This window comes from Clarias gariepinus, chromosome 2 (assembly GCF_024256425.1).
Source record: "Clarias gariepinus isolate MV-2021 ecotype Netherlands chromosome 2, CGAR_prim_01v2, whole genome shotgun sequence".
In the NCBI taxonomy this organism is placed as follows: Eukaryota; Metazoa; Chordata; class Actinopteri; order Siluriformes; family Clariidae; genus Clarias; species Clarias gariepinus.
The window spans coordinates 40,673,352-40,690,002 of record NC_071101.1 but is presented as its reverse complement, the minus strand read 5'-3'; the positions used below and the strand labels follow the sequence as shown (position 1 = coordinate 40,690,002).

General features: G+C 39.4%; 1 pseudogene; it reads left to right on the top strand.

The window, feature by feature from the left end:
• Nucleotides 1-3,041: 3,041 nt before the first annotated feature.
• The window catches only part of LOC128541017 (polymeric immunoglobulin receptor-like), a 37,857-nt pseudogene continuing 24,247 nt past the window's right edge, over nt 3,042-16,651 (top strand).

Genomic DNA, 16,651 nt, shown 5'->3' with positions numbered 1-16,651 from the left:
CACACACTTGTGGACACTCAACAACCATAGGTTCTTCTAAGCAGCTGTTTAAGACTCAAAAAATGAAAGTTCTAGCACAATGCAGGAGAAGGCTACTGTACAAGAAGATAGCAAGATTGCAGTTTCCACAGTGAGAAATGTACAGTAATTAAGAGATGGCAGTTCAGGGGATCTGTGGAGGTCAAGATGAGATCTGAAAGACCAAAAAAAGTCTTGGAGAGGACTGCTTGCATGCTGGTCAGAAAGACTAATCAAAACCCCTATTTGACTGCAAAAAGACTGCAGGTGGATTTAGCAGACTCTGGAGTGGTGGTGCACCGCTCCACAAACCCTTCATGGAAGAGTCAACAGAAGAAAACCTTACCTGCATCTCCATTATAAAATCCAATGTCAAAAGTATGCAACAGAACATCTACAGAAGCCTGATGCGTTTTGGAAACAAGTGCTGTGGAGCAAGTGCGGGCAATGCTTTGTGGGTAATGCAGTCCAAACTGGAAAACGCTGGAATATAGAGCCTGAGCCTGTTTTCTTAAGTAGTTTTTGGTTTGATTTAAGTACGGAACCCACGCGGAAGTTTGTAATATCGCCTGACAGCGCAGAAATTAAAAGAATGGACATGCATCGACTCGATTTGTCTTTCTCCTGACTGCATGAGCATGAATTAACGGGCTGTTAATTCCTCATGCAACAAAAGCGGAGAAGCTTACTGAGAGAGATACAAACGCGATCTGTTTACTGATTTACATGATTTACATGACTTCTTAATCTTTGACAGACGTCATTATAAACCATCTAACGTTACAAAGGTAAGCATAATATAGTTTTTCGACTACGTACACAGTTTGCAACTAGACAATCACCTTAATGCATTGTTTGTTATAAACGGGCGATTAGGAATTATATAGAAACGGATGTACATAGAGAAGAAGCCATAACCATGTCCTATGAGTGTGTAAGTTAACTTACACTCCGCATTCATCGTGATTATTTGAAAAGGAGATCTGCAAAGATTCATAGAAAAAGAAATTACACTCACCGAGCCTGGTGAAGATGAAGCAGGAACACAAAGCGTTAGGACAGATCCATTTTTTAGGAGCAGCTACCTAGCAAAACCTGCTTTATATTGACCCGCGTTTATAAAGCAGTCTGGTAAAAAATGATTATCTCAAACATGAACGCATTTAGGTAGATCGGCGGGGACGTTAGCTTCAAAAACAAAATTCAGCCACTGCGTCCTCAGCGGCTCAGATGTCGGTAGTGAATGATGACTGCTGTGTTCGCTATTACACCCAACAACTGTACACCACACTCGCTTAGGCGACATTTTGCTCCAGCGGCCAAAAACAATGGCCAACAGCTTCTTCTCACTCGGGGTGGGTCTTTGCTAAAACACCGGTGTCACTCAACTATAGTAGGAGCCTAGTAGGCCTCTTTTGGTGTGGCGTCACATTGCCAGGCATTTAAATTGGCCTGATTTCAAAAGGGGCATGTTATTGTAATTAATGAAAAGAAAACCACTGGGCAGCTCTTTATCATCGTAGAGTGGTTGTGTACACACTCTCCTAACAAACATTTCAGTCCAAACAGCTTGAAAAAGTGCATGTAGGCCCGTATGACCCCTTTAATAAATAAGCATGGGTAATATTTGTATGGCCTTCACAGCACCTTGTATATACTACCTGGTCGTGTCTTGATTCGAATGGGTGATAACTTCTTTTTCCTACCACTGCTTATTTCGAATGATTTGTTGTTTTTGGAATGTTCCCATTCTGCTTGCCATTTATTTGATATATATTGATTTATCAGTGAGTTAAGGTCAGAGGGTGGAATTTGGCATATGCAAATCGTTTCTGTAAGAGCTTGTCTTGCTGCCATGTCAGCTTGTTCATTTCCCATTATTCCACTGTGTCCTTCAGGAAATGTACCTCTCTAGTATTGTGATGGTTCTTCTGTAGTTGGTTGGCCTTGATTAATATATCAGTGATTATTGGGTGATTTGTTTTCATAGATTCCAAAGCTTATAGATAGGACTTTGAATCTGTGAATCCTAAGACGTTTAGTTCTCTTTCTTTTTCAACATGTTCCAATAAAAAGTTGCATTGTGTCTTTGTAAAATTAGAGAAAGCGTACAACAGGTTCCCGAGAGAGGAGCTGCGGTGTTGTATAAGGAAGTCTGGAGTGGCAGAAAAGTAGGTTGGAGTGGTGCAGGACATGTATGACAGCTTTAAGACAGTGGTGAGATAGGTGTGACAGAAGAGTTCAATGTGGAGATAGGTCTGCATCAAGGATCGGCTCTAAGCCCCTTTTTGTTTGTTCTGGTGATGAACAGGATGACAGTTCAGGTTAGACAGAAGTCTCCATGGACTATGATGTTCGCAGATGACATTGTGCTTTGTAGCGAGAACAGGGCACAGCTTAGAGACAGTGGCACTGAAGAACACTTAAGACAGGAGGCAGAGCTAGATTTACCAGAGCTGAAGATGTTAAGGTTCTCTTTGGGAGTGATAAGGAAAGATAGGATCAAGAATGAGTTCATCAGAGGAACAATCCATGTTAGATGTTTTGGAGATGAAGTCAGAGAGGCCAGATTGAGGTGGTTTGGACATGTTCAGAGGAGAGATTGTGAATATATCGGTAGAAGGATGCTGAGGTTGGAACTGCGAGGTAGGAGGTCTAGAGGAAGACCCAAGAGAAGATTTATGGATGTTATTAGAGAGGACATGAAATTAGTTGGTGTAAGAGAAAAGGATGCAGAGGATAGGGTTAGATGGAGGCAGATGATTCGCTGTGGCGACCCCTGAAAGGGAACAGCCGAAAGACAAAGAAGAAGGTGGTCATGAAAAGAGTGATGCAAGAGATTCTCAAAAAAGAAATGATGCAGTGGTTGTTGAGGTTTCCTGAAAACAAAACTGTTTAAAAGAGACACTGAGGCAGTCTGTCTGTGTGCGTCTGTGTTGCTTTGCACTTTGAGATACTGGTGTGTGAATGCAGAAGACTCAGTAATAATGAAGTGCTTGTATCTTGTGTCTGTTGTGTTTCACATGGTGGCAGGTGAGTGAAGTTATTTTCTATTTTCTATTACAGAAAGGAGAGAGAATATTAGCCAGTTCTTAGTTCAGCTGCTTTGTGTTTAGTTCATGTGCTTTCTGTCCAGACTGGGTTTACAGTAGGCCGTAGTTCAGCCCTGTTCATAAACAACCAAAACAAACACTCAACAAAAACTTTACTTACTACAGTGTTATAATATTAATCGGACTACCAGAAATGAACACATCCAATGGAAATATTTGATTATGGCTTTATATTTAACAAATGTAATGTTACTAAAATTCTACATTTTAATACCAGCACGTTTTGCAAAGAGGATGGAAATGGCAGTAGTAAATACTTTCTTCCAGAAGAGGCAGGAACATAGGGTGACATATAAGAGTGGAGGCAGAAGCACTCAGGTCGACTACATCTTGTGTCGACGTTGTAACCTGAAAGAGATCAGTGACTGCAAAGTGTTGGTAGGGGAGAGTGTAGCCAGACAACACAGAATGGTGGTGTGTAAAATAACCCTGGTGATGAGGAAGGCGAAGAGGACAAAGGCAGAGCAGAGGACAAAGTGGTGGAAGCTGAGAAAGGAAGAATGTTGTGTAGTCTTCAGGGAGGAGTTGAGACAGGCTATGGGTGGTCAGGAGGGGCTTTCAGTTGACTGGACAACTACAGCCAATGTGATCAGGGAGACAGGTAGGAGGGTACTTGGTGTATCATCAGGTAAGGGGAAAGTGGACAAGGAGACTTGGTGGTGGAATGAGGAAGTCCAGGAGTGTATACAGGGAAAGAGGCTAGCTAAGAAGAAGTGGGACATTGAGAGGACTGAAGAGAGTAGACAGGAGTACAGGGAGATGCAGAGTAAGGTGAAGGTAGAGGTGGCAAAGGCCAAACAAAGAGCATATGAGGACTTGTATGCTAGGCTAGACAGTAAGGAGGGAGAGGTGGATCTGTACAGGTTGGCAAGGCAGAGAGATAGAGATGGGAAGGATGTGCAGCAGGTTAGAGTGATTAAAGATAGAGATGGAAATGTACTGACAGATGCCAGGAGGGTGATGGGAAGATGGAAGGAGTACTTTAAGGAGTTGATGAATGAGGAAAACGAAAGAGAACAAAGAGTAGAAGAGGTGACTGTTGTGGAACAGGAAGTAGCAAATATTAGTAAAAGTGAGGTGAGAAGGGCGTTAAAAAGGATGAAGAGTGGAAAGGCTGTTGGTCCAGATGACATACCTGTGGAGGTATGGAAGTGCTTAGGTGAGGTGGCAGTAGAGTTTCTGACAAGTTTGTTTAACAAGATCTTGGAGAGTGAGAGGATTCCAGAGGAATGGAGGAGAAGTGTATTGGTGCCAATTTTTAAGAACAAGGGAGATGTGCAAAGCTGTGGCAATTATAGAGGTATAAAGTTAATGAGCCAGACAATGAAGCTGTTGGAAAGGGTAGTGGAAGCTCGGTTAAAGGCAGAGGTGAGCATTTGTGAGCAGCAATATGGTTTTATGCCTAGAAAGAGTACATCAGATGCAGTATTTGCTTTGAGGATGCTGGCGGAGAAGTACAGAGAAGGTAACAGGGAGTTGCATTGTGTCTTTTTAGATTTAGAGAAAGCATATGACAGGGTGCCAAGAGAGGAGCTGTGGTATTGTATGAGAAAGTCTGGAATGGCAGAGAAGTATGTTAGAGTGGTGCAGGACATGTATGAGAGCTGTAAGACAGTGGTAAGATGTGCTGTAGGTGTGACAGAAGAGTTCAAGGTGGAGGTGGGCCTGCATCAAGGATCGGCTCTAAGCCCCTTTTTGTTTGCTCTGGTGATGGACAGGTTGACAGATGAGGTAAGACAGGAGTCCCCATGGACTATGATGTTTGCAGATGACATTGTACTTTGTAGCGAGAGCAGGGAACAGGTGGAGGAAAATTTGGAGAGGTGGAGGTATGCTCTGGAAAGCAGAGGAATGAAGGTTAGCCGCAGCAAGACGGAATACATGTGTGTAAATGAGAGGGACCCAGGAGGATCGGTGAGGCTACAGGGAGCAGAGGTAAAGAAGGTGCAGGATTTTAAGTACTTGGGGTCAACGGTCCAGAGCAACGGAGAGTGTGGAAAGGAGGTGAAGAGGCGGGTACAGGCAGGTTGGAATGGGTGGAGAAAAGTGTCAGGTGTGTTGTGCGATAAAAGAGTATCAGCGAGAATGAAAGGAAAGGTGTACAGGACAGTGGTGAGACCAGCGATGCTCTACGGCTTAGAGACAGTGGCGCTGAAGAAAAGACAGGAGGCAGAGTTGGAGGTAGCAGAGCTGAAGATGTTGAGGTTCTCTTTGGGAGTGACAAGGATGGATAGGATTAAGAATGAGTTCATCAGAGGGACAACCCACGTTAGATGCTTTGGAGATAAAGTCAGAGAGGCCAGATTGAGGTGGTTTGGACATGTTCAGAGGAGAGATGGTGAATACATCGGTAGAAGGATGCTGAGGTTGGAACTGCCAGGCAGGAGGTCTAGAGGAAGACCAAAGAGGAGATTTATGGATACAGTGAGAGAGGACATGAAGTTAGTTGGTGTGAGAGAAGAGGATGCAGAGGATAGGGTTAGATGGAGGCAGATGATTCGCTGTGGCGACCCCTGAAAGGGAACAGCCGAAAGACAAAGAAGAAATACCAGCACGTACTTCTAGTTAAACTGTCCAAGACAGCAGTAATCTTTACATGCAGGGTAAACATACACGTCATGCCTCGGGTTAAAATGTCCTTATTAAGAGCGGTTCAGCTTTGATCATGTGTATTTTTTCTTCCTTATTAACTTCAGTCTAAAATGTACTGATGAAGAGAGGTGTATGGAGTTAATTATGTGCCAAAATTTAACAAACAAACACAATCTGCTTTGCAAAGAAAAAAACGACTTTCTCACAAATGCAGCGTTTTGCAAACAAACACAATCCGATTTGCAAAGAAAAAAATTCAACTTTCTCACAAATGCATCCATCCGTATTTTCTCACAAATGCACCCTCCGTATTTTCTCACAAATGCATCCATCCGTATTTTCTCACAAATGCACCCTCCGTATTTTCTCACACATGCGCCCAACCTATTTTCTCACAAATGCAATGGAGCAACTCCCTCTTCCAAAACAGCAGATGGCGCTATCGGTCAATTTACTCTATTCTCCCAAGACCTCAAACAACGTGTTTATATGGTTTACCCTTATGTCCCATAGGAATATGAGTGGGGAACAATTTTGAGGTGTCCATTATATATCCAGACAGCCAGACAATCCACTATCTTTAGGATAGAGCCCTGTAGGGGGATACAGTTATATCAAACCACAGTTGCATTTTAATTAACTATTGAATTAATAACTATAATTAGTGATCATATCTACATTTAAATAATCTGTGTCTGTGGTACAATCATAAATTGTAGACAGCTGTTGCAGCGCGAGGCGTAGATACAGTAAGATGCAAGAATCATTGTATTAGACTGCATGAAATTTATGAAACTTTTTACAAGCAGGTTTGTAATAGAAATCTGTCTGTAATTCAATATGTTTACTGTTCATTTAAAGCTTTTTTACCCCCTTATAACTTTGTTAAAGATTATTTAAATGTAGATATGATCACTAATTATAAAAGATTTTGATGCATCATGTCGCATACGTCTGATATGGATATAAAAAGCCAAACATGATGGCAGTTCTTTCAGCCTTCAATAGTTAATTAAAATGCAGCTGTGGTTTGATATAACTGTATTATTCCCCTACAGGGCTCTATCCTAAAGATAGTGGATTGTCTGGCTGTCTGGATATATAATGGACACCTCAAAACTGTTCCCCACTCATATTCCTATGGGACATAAGGGTAAACCATATAAACACGTTGTTTGAGGTCTTGGGAGAATAGAGTAAATTGACCGATAGCGCCATCTGCTGTTTTGGAAGAGGGAGTTGCTCCATTGCATTTGTGAGAAAATACGGAGGGTGCATTTGTGAGAAAATACGGAGGGTGCATTTGTGAGAAAATACGGATGGATGCATTTGTGAGAAAATACGGAGGGTGCATTTGTGAGAAAATACGGATGGATGCATTTGTGAGAAAATATGGAGGGTGCATTTGTGAGAAAGTTGAATTTTTTTCTTTGCAAATCGGATTGTGTTTGTTTGCAAAACGCTGCATTTGTGAGAAAGTCGTTTTTTTCTTTGCAAAGCAAATTGTGTTTGTTTGTTAAATTTTGGCACATAATTAACTCCATAGAGGTGGGCTAATGAATAAGGAGGATTCTACACTTAGATTATTTTACATCCCTATAATACTTACACATTTAAATGTGTAAAAATAGTATGTTTTTACACATTTACTGAATTACTGAATTTAATCTCTCACAATATGTTTTATTGAATGTATCTACAACTTGTATCTTTCTTGTAACTTGTACGTCACTTCTCTATTGTTGTCTTAGCTATAGGTGGATATGTGTAAATTTCACACCATCTTCACTTACTTATTTTTTTATTAATCAGCAATTTAGCATTCGTCAATACTCAAATTTTCAAAACAGTCTTCGAGGAATGAACTGACTTTTATTGCTTTGACACAAAAATATTTGTATAACCTCAGCTCAAAATTCACTTTTCTTCCTTAAACTCTAAATTTAATAAAACTCTGTGTATCTATAGCATCAGGAAATCCTTAGCACTTGGTGACGTGTAATATATCACTAGTGATGTGTAAGTTCACACTTAATAAGAGCTACAGTAGCTAAAAGTTCAGTGCACACACATTAAAATGAACTTGATCATGTTTATAGTTAAATTAAGTTCAATATCACAAAAAATGACTGATCCCATATTTATTTCTTTATTTTTCCCTTTTTTAAACAAGCAGCAGAAGGCATTTTGACTAGAGCTTGTGTTTGCCCATACATCCAATAATAATAATAATAATAATAATAATGTTAGTTATAATAATGTAGCCCACCCTCTCAGTTCTCTGGGTTTCAAAATGTCATGACTTCACTCATACCAATACTAAGAAAAACACACTTTGCATGGGAGGAGAACTGGTGATGGGTCTTAAATATAGATTATTTAATTTGGGATGTGTTCACAATACACCTATAACTGCTGAATAGGTCTCCGTCTTGGAGCAGAGAGGCCTGGTTAGCTTATTATATAGCTATGTTGCTAATGCGAGCACAAACTCCCGTGTAATACAGTATTAACAGTGGTAGTCCCCTATCCCTGTACCCCAAATCCTTAGTGGCTGGAAATTAAATACAGACACAAACTGTACATACAGATGTGGTTATTAAGACTGCGTGTGTTTTCCCGCGGGATGCCTCAATTTAGCACCAGCGCGCCGCGACTTGCCGTAAGCAACATTCGGGAATTTAAATAAATGTGTTGTGCTTCACTGAATATCCGCCAGATGGCGCATGGAAGGACTTTATTTAAAAGCCGGACCAAGTACTGAACAACGAAGAATTGTGTATAATTACTTAGTCTAAAACAATATTGTTCCCAATGCTGAAGCAAACATGAATTTTATTTTGCTTTACAACAGATCTTTCATGATAAATGTGTGTATATGTGCTTCATATTTTTTTCATAATGATGAAATGAGATGCCCAAATTCGTGCTTTAAAATTCTTAATAAGTTTCTTATATATTTTTTGAAATTAATTTAATTTCCTGATAGTAGGCTATCTGATAATCTTAACTATGCGAATGTCCTGATTCGTGAATATGCCAACATATCTTATTTAAAACGTAAAAAATGTGTCGACATCATTAGAAGACATGAATGAACTATATATATTATATTATTAAGTAAATATTATTTTATGACCACAAGCTTCTTCGGGCATTTTATAATAATCATCATATTTGCTGTTTGTGTCCAGCATTTAATAATTATTTCATACATTATTTAACCACGGCTGGAAATAATAGCTGAAATGTGATGTGATTGTGAATTCATGACTGAAATAAAGCAGTTTGTCTTTTGTAAAGTACTTTCACTTTACAGCGACAGCGCGCGCAGTTACTCACTTCTCACCTTTCCCAGTGATTTCGGAGCTTCAGGAAATCTCCCGGCGCTCTGCGCATAACACCGGGCCAACTCATGTCGGAAAGAATTTATAAACGGTTTCTAAACGTGGGGTATTGTTTGTTTTTTTTACTTATAGTATTTGTTAATTTAATTTAAATGAGGTTTGGGCTCAGGACTTTGATTCGGCATCGTGATTCTCCTCTTTAATTTACTCCATAGTTTTAATCAGCGCTCAGCCGCATGCATGGAGTTTTCCAGAGCGCACCGGCAGAAGTAGACTAATGATTATGAACGCGTCGGGAACACAGCAAGCAGACTGACTCTGACCATTTAAAAAAACGTTTGCGTTAATTTTCTGACGCGCTCAAGTTCACCAAAAACAATACAGAAAAGCGCAGCTTATTTGCTTTCAAACATTTATAAAATCACGTTTTTTCGTTATTGTGAGTGCGCTTAAATAAAAGTTGAGTCTTATAAAGGCATGTAGTCTTATATAGTTTTATTATATAGTTTTTGCACATTAATCAGAGTCCTCATCTGTTACATTTTTGAGAAAAAAAATAGGAAGGGGCAAATACTTTTTCATGGCACTTCACATGTAGTCAGATTGTTCCACTGGGCCGAAACTGTGGCAGGTGGAGTTATAGCACTTTTCAAATCACACTTACTATACACTGATATGAATAACTTTGAATGATGAATTCTACGTTAATATGATCTTGGGCTTGCTCCACATTATAAAAGCAAAGCGCGGAGTTTAGTCCGAGATCAGGGAAGTACGTGATGTGGTGGAAAATAGGCAGTGGCGGTTCTACACTGAATTGCTCCGCGGGCGAGACTCCCTCCCGCCCCCCCGTCAGCGCCACTTCTAACCAACCAAACCCCCTGTCTGAAGTCTGCTCGGTCTTGTTAATTTGTTTTAAAACCCCCAATTCTGTGAATTCCCCCAGCAGCGAAACCGGTTTGATGACTTCACACCTGTTGTAAAGGTGAGATGGGGGATTACAGTAACTGTGGGTGCGCTTCACCTCGGAGCGCGCTGTCGCGTTGTATTCAATGAATAGACTAAAACAAAATCATGTTTGCTTCAGCATTGGAAACAATATTGTATTAGGCTAACTTTATTAAAGATTATACACTTTTGTATTCTTTGTCCACACACGTGGGCATCTTAAACTTTTTAGATATTGATCCTTTCTCGATGCAGCGAATTTTCTGAGCAAATTAATAATAATTTCCATGAATGAAAAGCAGGAAGAAGAAAAGGTTACGCGAAAATAAGAAAAAGCTTTAGAGGTAAATGCTGTGAAATGCTTCAAATGAACACATTCTGCCTATAACAGGTCAGGGACAGTGAGGCTGGACCCAGCAGCGCACCACATCCCACATCATAATACATGCTGATGATGACCAACACGTCTCCCCTGATCTACCAGAGCCAAGTAAAAAGAATGGCAATCAAACAGAATAAAATTACTAGCAGCATTACCTTGTGCTAGTTATTATGATGGTGGTCACTATTAATTGAAATAATGTTTCTCAGCATTTTTTCGTGTTAATATTGACTACCATAATAATTAAAATAAGTAACTAGTTTACTAGCGTGAGCTACTGCTGCTACCGATTTTATTTCAGCTTACCTGTTCAGTTTTATTGCCATTCCTTTTAAAATATTGTCTTCATAGATTTATATATGTTGTTTGTCTTGATGTTCTTTTTTTCGTTTCTTTGACCCAATATATGTTCAGTGATACTTCAAATAACATGTTTAAATAGCATTGATTTCTGTATTGTGTTATATTTTTATACTAGTAACTGGTGTTAAAAATGTATCTCTACATTAATGAGCCAATGTATTATGGTGTGGGCTGCTGTGGGCCAGGAAGTCCAGGGACACTTTTTGGTCCCAGTCCGCCCCTGTAATAACGAATGGAGAAAGCGCAGTCAAAGCCCGGGGATTCTGTGTTCCGCGGGGGGCCAGTCGTGAATAGCTGACACTCACATGTCGTGAATAGCTGACACTCAGTGACAGCCAATGAAATTGAAGCATTTTTGCCGCTTTCCACGTGGTGTGGCGTTGCTTAAATAATATCCGTATATCCTATAAAATCGTCCAGACGCTGGTTCAAATCCCGCTCTGGGTGAAAATGTAATAAATGTGAATCCTTTGTTTTACACTTTTTGCTTATGATAATCATTAAATTATAGCAACTGTGAGGTGAGTGCTAATGTGTTTCATAGCTTACGAAAAAAAAATTCTCAATTGCAAACATGCATTTAGTACTGAAGCATAAACTGATAATGTAATGGCTATATCGTGGTATTTTAGCGAATAGCGCCGGAATTTTGAGCACTGGCTGGGAATCGAACCCGGGTCTCCCGCATGGCAGGTGTAAGGATTTCTTGAATTTTGGTAGACCTCCTTTTGTCTACTCAGTGCTCAGCCTGTATTCTGCTTGTCCCGCCTGGATCCAGGGAACCCCTCAATGATACACACAAGTCAGTGCTCAGTGAGACGTTCAAAGTTTATTGTGGGAGACAGGAGTATATATACGCACACACACAAAGAACCAAAGAAAAGGTGGATGCAGGAGTGTTTACATCCAGTCTGGAATGCTTTTAACAGATAAGGTAAGGAAGAACATAAATTTAGGAGTAGCTCTACATTTACGAGCATTTAACAGTTTTACGACCTTTAACATAAACTTCCATAGGATGTGTTTATTGAAAGCACAGCTTCTGTCGTGAGAACAGAAAGAAAATCACTCTGTTCTCATGCACACAGAATACAATGAAACATACTAAAAATCAAATATTCCCTACAGCAGGCAAATCACCTACCACTGAGCCACCAGTACCCGTCTGCGTTTAAAGCGCATAAAAACAATAAAACAATACTGTTATAGGCTAACGTCATACATCTTTGTAGTCCTTTTGCACACGCGCGGGTGCGTTACAATAATAATAATAATAATAAATTTGGAGAACTACTACTACTAATAATAATAATTCTGAATGAAAATGAAGAATAAATACATATCAGTTTGAGCTTGACACGTTTATGAGCTCTGTCGCTTGCCGTCAATGGGGGCCTAAGAGACATAAAATTTTTCGGCTTCAGTAGACACACAATACTTTAGACTGAAACACGACTGCCCCCTAGAGGTATTGAAGGGCATTTTCACAGCTTGCCGCGCGCACTCGCGGAAAGTCTTGGGATCCCTTTTCCGAAAACGTGCGTTTTTAAAGACCAGATCTGTAGAGCACAAATTAAAAAGTTCAATTCGTCAGAGTGGTCCTCACATTTAAATGTCACTTGTATTTTTAACCCCCTAACAAATAAAAAAACAAAACAAAACACAGTTTTAACCAATACTCGGGTATTTTTCTTTCCCTAACCAGTCTATAACGTTGGCGCATGTTGGAGCTCAAAACAACCGTTGTTCCAAAGCCTTGGTAGAACGTACAGTTTCCTGAAGTTCTCACCACCTTTAGCGACCATTTTTCTTGATGGAGAAACAAATCCTGAGTCTGTATCACGTGTATAACATTCCAGTAGATTCCTGTAACAGCACGAGGTGCTCAAGCACGTGACTGCAGCAGGATTTCGAAGCACACAGAAGTTTGGAGCCGCACATGCTCCTGACAAACAGACTCCGCTCCAGTGTTGCCAACTTAGCGACTTTGTCGCTATATTTAGCGACTTTTCAAATCCCTCTAGCGACAATTTTTTTAAAAAGTAACTAGCGACAAATCTGGCGACTTTTTTTGTGTTACTGGAGACTTTTGGAGACTCTGATGTGTCTGTACTGACTCTTCTCAACTTGCCACAGCAGCTGCCGCCGCTGGCCCCTCCCCCGTCCCAAAGCACTCACAGACAGGCCTGTCCTCTCGCAGGAGTCCCCCCCCCAGCTGCAGTTACAGCAGGTGATGCTCACTCCTACGAGTCTCGACTGCAAATGAATTGCCCATGCGCGAATCCGCCGTTAAGTACAAGCTTACTGGCTTGTAAGCGGGATGTAAATTAAAAAATATCCTGTTCCGATGCATATAAAAAAATGTTCTTTGTCTAAAATAAATCACAAGAATAAATCGCTGCATTCAGTGTTGCCAACTTAGCAACTTTGTTGCTAGATTTAGCGACTTGTCAGATTCCCTTGACGACTTTTTTTTTTTTTTTTTTTTTTTAAGCGCCTAGCGACAAATCTAGCAACTTTTGGACAAACCTTAGCAAGTTTCCAAATGTCGCCAATACTGTCCTGTAAGCTCGAGGTCTTGCTTTCCCGGTACAGTTACTCATCTCCCTGTGTCTGCTCTGATCAGTGAGCGCTAGCTCCGGCTGAAAGGAGCAGCATATTCCCGTGACTGCACAGCAGCTAACATGGATGTGAATGAGCTGCACATGTGCAAACGGTGTTGCAACGGACCTATCACTTACCTGCTTCTCCTTTGCTTGAAATAAAACTATTTAATTTGACATTTTCTTTTTTTTCTCTTATTTATTTATTTTTTCTTCTGATGCACTTATATTACTCACTGTTACAAAGCTTAAGTTCATAATTATATTGGACACATGAGGAAGGATTAGGGAAAACACACAAAATGCAAATACGACGTAATTACGTCATCAATATGCAAATATACGCATGACGTCATCTAGCGACATTTGGCGACTTTTCGAGCAGAATTTAGCTACTTTCTGTTGAAAATAGTTGGCAACACTGCTCCGCTCCTTCTCTTAGCACAGCTGCAGCTCATTCTTTCACTCTTAGTCCGAGCATGGAACTATGTTACAGTACCTCCTTAGTGTTTTAATTGTCTCTTCTCTTTTCAAAACATCGACTCAAGCACGGAGGGATTAGTTTTTTTTGTTTGTTTGTTTTGTAAAAAGCTCCAGCAGTACGCTTCCGTTTAACCCCGCCTCCACTCAAACCTGATAGGCTACCCTAGCGGTTACTAATAGCACAAAAGACTGACATTTGTCTAGACCACTCACAGCACAAGAAGAAAAAAATTAAATAATGATGTACTCCAGAAGCATCTACAATTTTTTCAGTTAATCACAAATTTATTACTTTTCTGTTTTCCAGAAACATTAACTAGTTTACAATGCTCTACAGATTATTAACAGAATTTGTAGTTTTAAGTTAAACATTTGAACAATACCTACTAGAACAGAAAACACTTTAAATAAACAATATTTAAGCCCTAAATCAGGGCACTACAATATTATTATTATTAGTCACAGAAACAACCACAAACAACCATAAAAAACACGTGATCTTATGAATCTGTGCTTTCTTTACCTGTGCGACCCGCTCTTGTTTAACATTTTTTTAAATTAAGTCATGTTTGTATAGTTGGTTAAAATTAAATACAATTTAGTTCATCATATATTTCTAGGTTGTGCTGAAAAAAAGATGATGTCTCTCCCCCATTCTGAGGGCTATCACTGCAAGTATATTTCAGACATGTGGGAAACACTGACTCTACTTCTCATGATTTTTATAAAGAAAAACTAATTAGTTACTTGTTTTTATTATTGAACTTTTCCAAACCTCATATAACTGAGTATGACTGAACATTGGGTCACTTAATTTGTTTTGATGCAAAAAGCATTGAATAAGCTCAACATACTCATATAACTCAAAATTCATATAAATATTCATAAAATAATTGATTTTCCCTCACACGTAACCTTGAAAACACACTTTGGAGACGGAACTTTCCTAAATGCCAAATGTTAAGTATAAATGTTAAAATTTTTCAAAGCCAAAAACTTCAGTAAGTGTTTCTGTAGTTTTAGTGCATTTTGGTTGTGTGTGTGTTCCTGAACAACCAAACCAAAGACTGTCAAATATTAATTCTTTAAAGTTTTAATTAACAACAACTCTACTTACTACAGTGTTATAATATTAATAGGACCAACAGAGATAAACACATTCAATGGAAATATTTGATTTTATAAATGTAATGTTATTAAAATGCTACAGATCAAGAGCAGCATGCACTTCTAATTAAACTGTTCAAAACTCACATCAGCAGCCTGTGTAAACCTACAGTATAATACTAACAGTGTATGTTTTAACACATTTACTAAATTACATCTCTCACGATCTCTGTCTTATTAAATGTATCTATAATAACATATATAAAGTGTAATGGAAAAGTAAATTTCCTGTTACTTATACGTCACTACTTCATTCTCGTCTTGGCTGTAAATAGATGTGTGTGAATTTCACACCTTTTTCTGCTCTCTCTGTCAGTGACCACCATCTTCACTTCCTATGCAATACATCATACATCCTTATTTATTTATATGAGTCAGTTACATTCTTTTATCCATACCGTGTTCACATTTTCAAAACTCAGCAGCCTGTGTGAACTGGACTGTCCACCACTTGGGTGCCTGTGTGTTTGTGTGTGTGTGTGTGTGTGGGGCGTGGATTAATCATGTGTTGTATTGGTTGCACATTTGCATGTGTACTTTATGTTCCCTTTTTCTTTTTTCTTAGTTTTTTGTATATTTCTTACAGCAGAGTTTCGTGGTTAATTTATGGTGTTAATTTGTTTTGTCTCAGCTAGTCAGCTAATTATGTGTCTTTGTTAGCTAGTTAGTTTTGTAACATACTTACTATATGTTGTTAATTTATGCTGTGTGTAGCACTTTGGTCATAAATGAACATTGTTTCATTTAATGCTGTACTCAACTGGTTGGAATGACAACAAAAACCTACTTGATTTGACTAATCTGGATTAAACAATTACAGAACACATAAGACACAATATAAAACATTACATCATTTACATTTAGGCATTTGGCAGATAATCTTATCCAGAGCGACTAACATTTTTATCTCATTACACATCTGAGCAGTTGAGGGTTAAGGGCCTTGCTCAAGGGCCCAACAGTGGCAACTTGGTGGTTGTGGGGTTTGAACCTGGGATCTTCCAAACTGTAGTCCAATGCCTTAACCATTGAGCTACCCCTGGCTACATCAACATAGCTACAGTATATAATAAGGTTACTAAACTGAAAGACAGAACAGTGTTTTGTGTACATTTACCTGATGCAGTTATCCAAAGCAGATGAAGGTTAAATGTCATCTTGGTGATGCTGGGATTTAAACTTATAACCTTCAGGGCAGTAGCCCAATGTGCCCTAAAGTGCCCCAATTATGCCATTTTAAAGGTTGTTAATATTGCTTAATGAGTCTCTTAAAACAGGTTTACATGTATGCAAGGTCAAAAAACACTTTAGTTTTCTCCAAAAATAGATTTAATTTTACCCCATTTCTAAATGTTTCGTAAACGACTCGTGTGAAGCAGTTTGAAGATTTAGTCTGTCTAAACCCCTCCTTTCCGCGAGCCCTCACTGCTGTGATTGGTCAGATGGCGCGGTGATATCTCACTGGTCTACCGCTACAGCGTGTGTCGGAAAACGAAACACCCATGACCATAACTGAATGACAACTCTGGAGACCCGTCAATACATAGAAAAGATGGTGTAGGTTTTACCGTGTAACGACCAGCTAATTTTATATTAACTGTGGCTACAAAAATCTGGAGGTCTTTTATTTTTGTG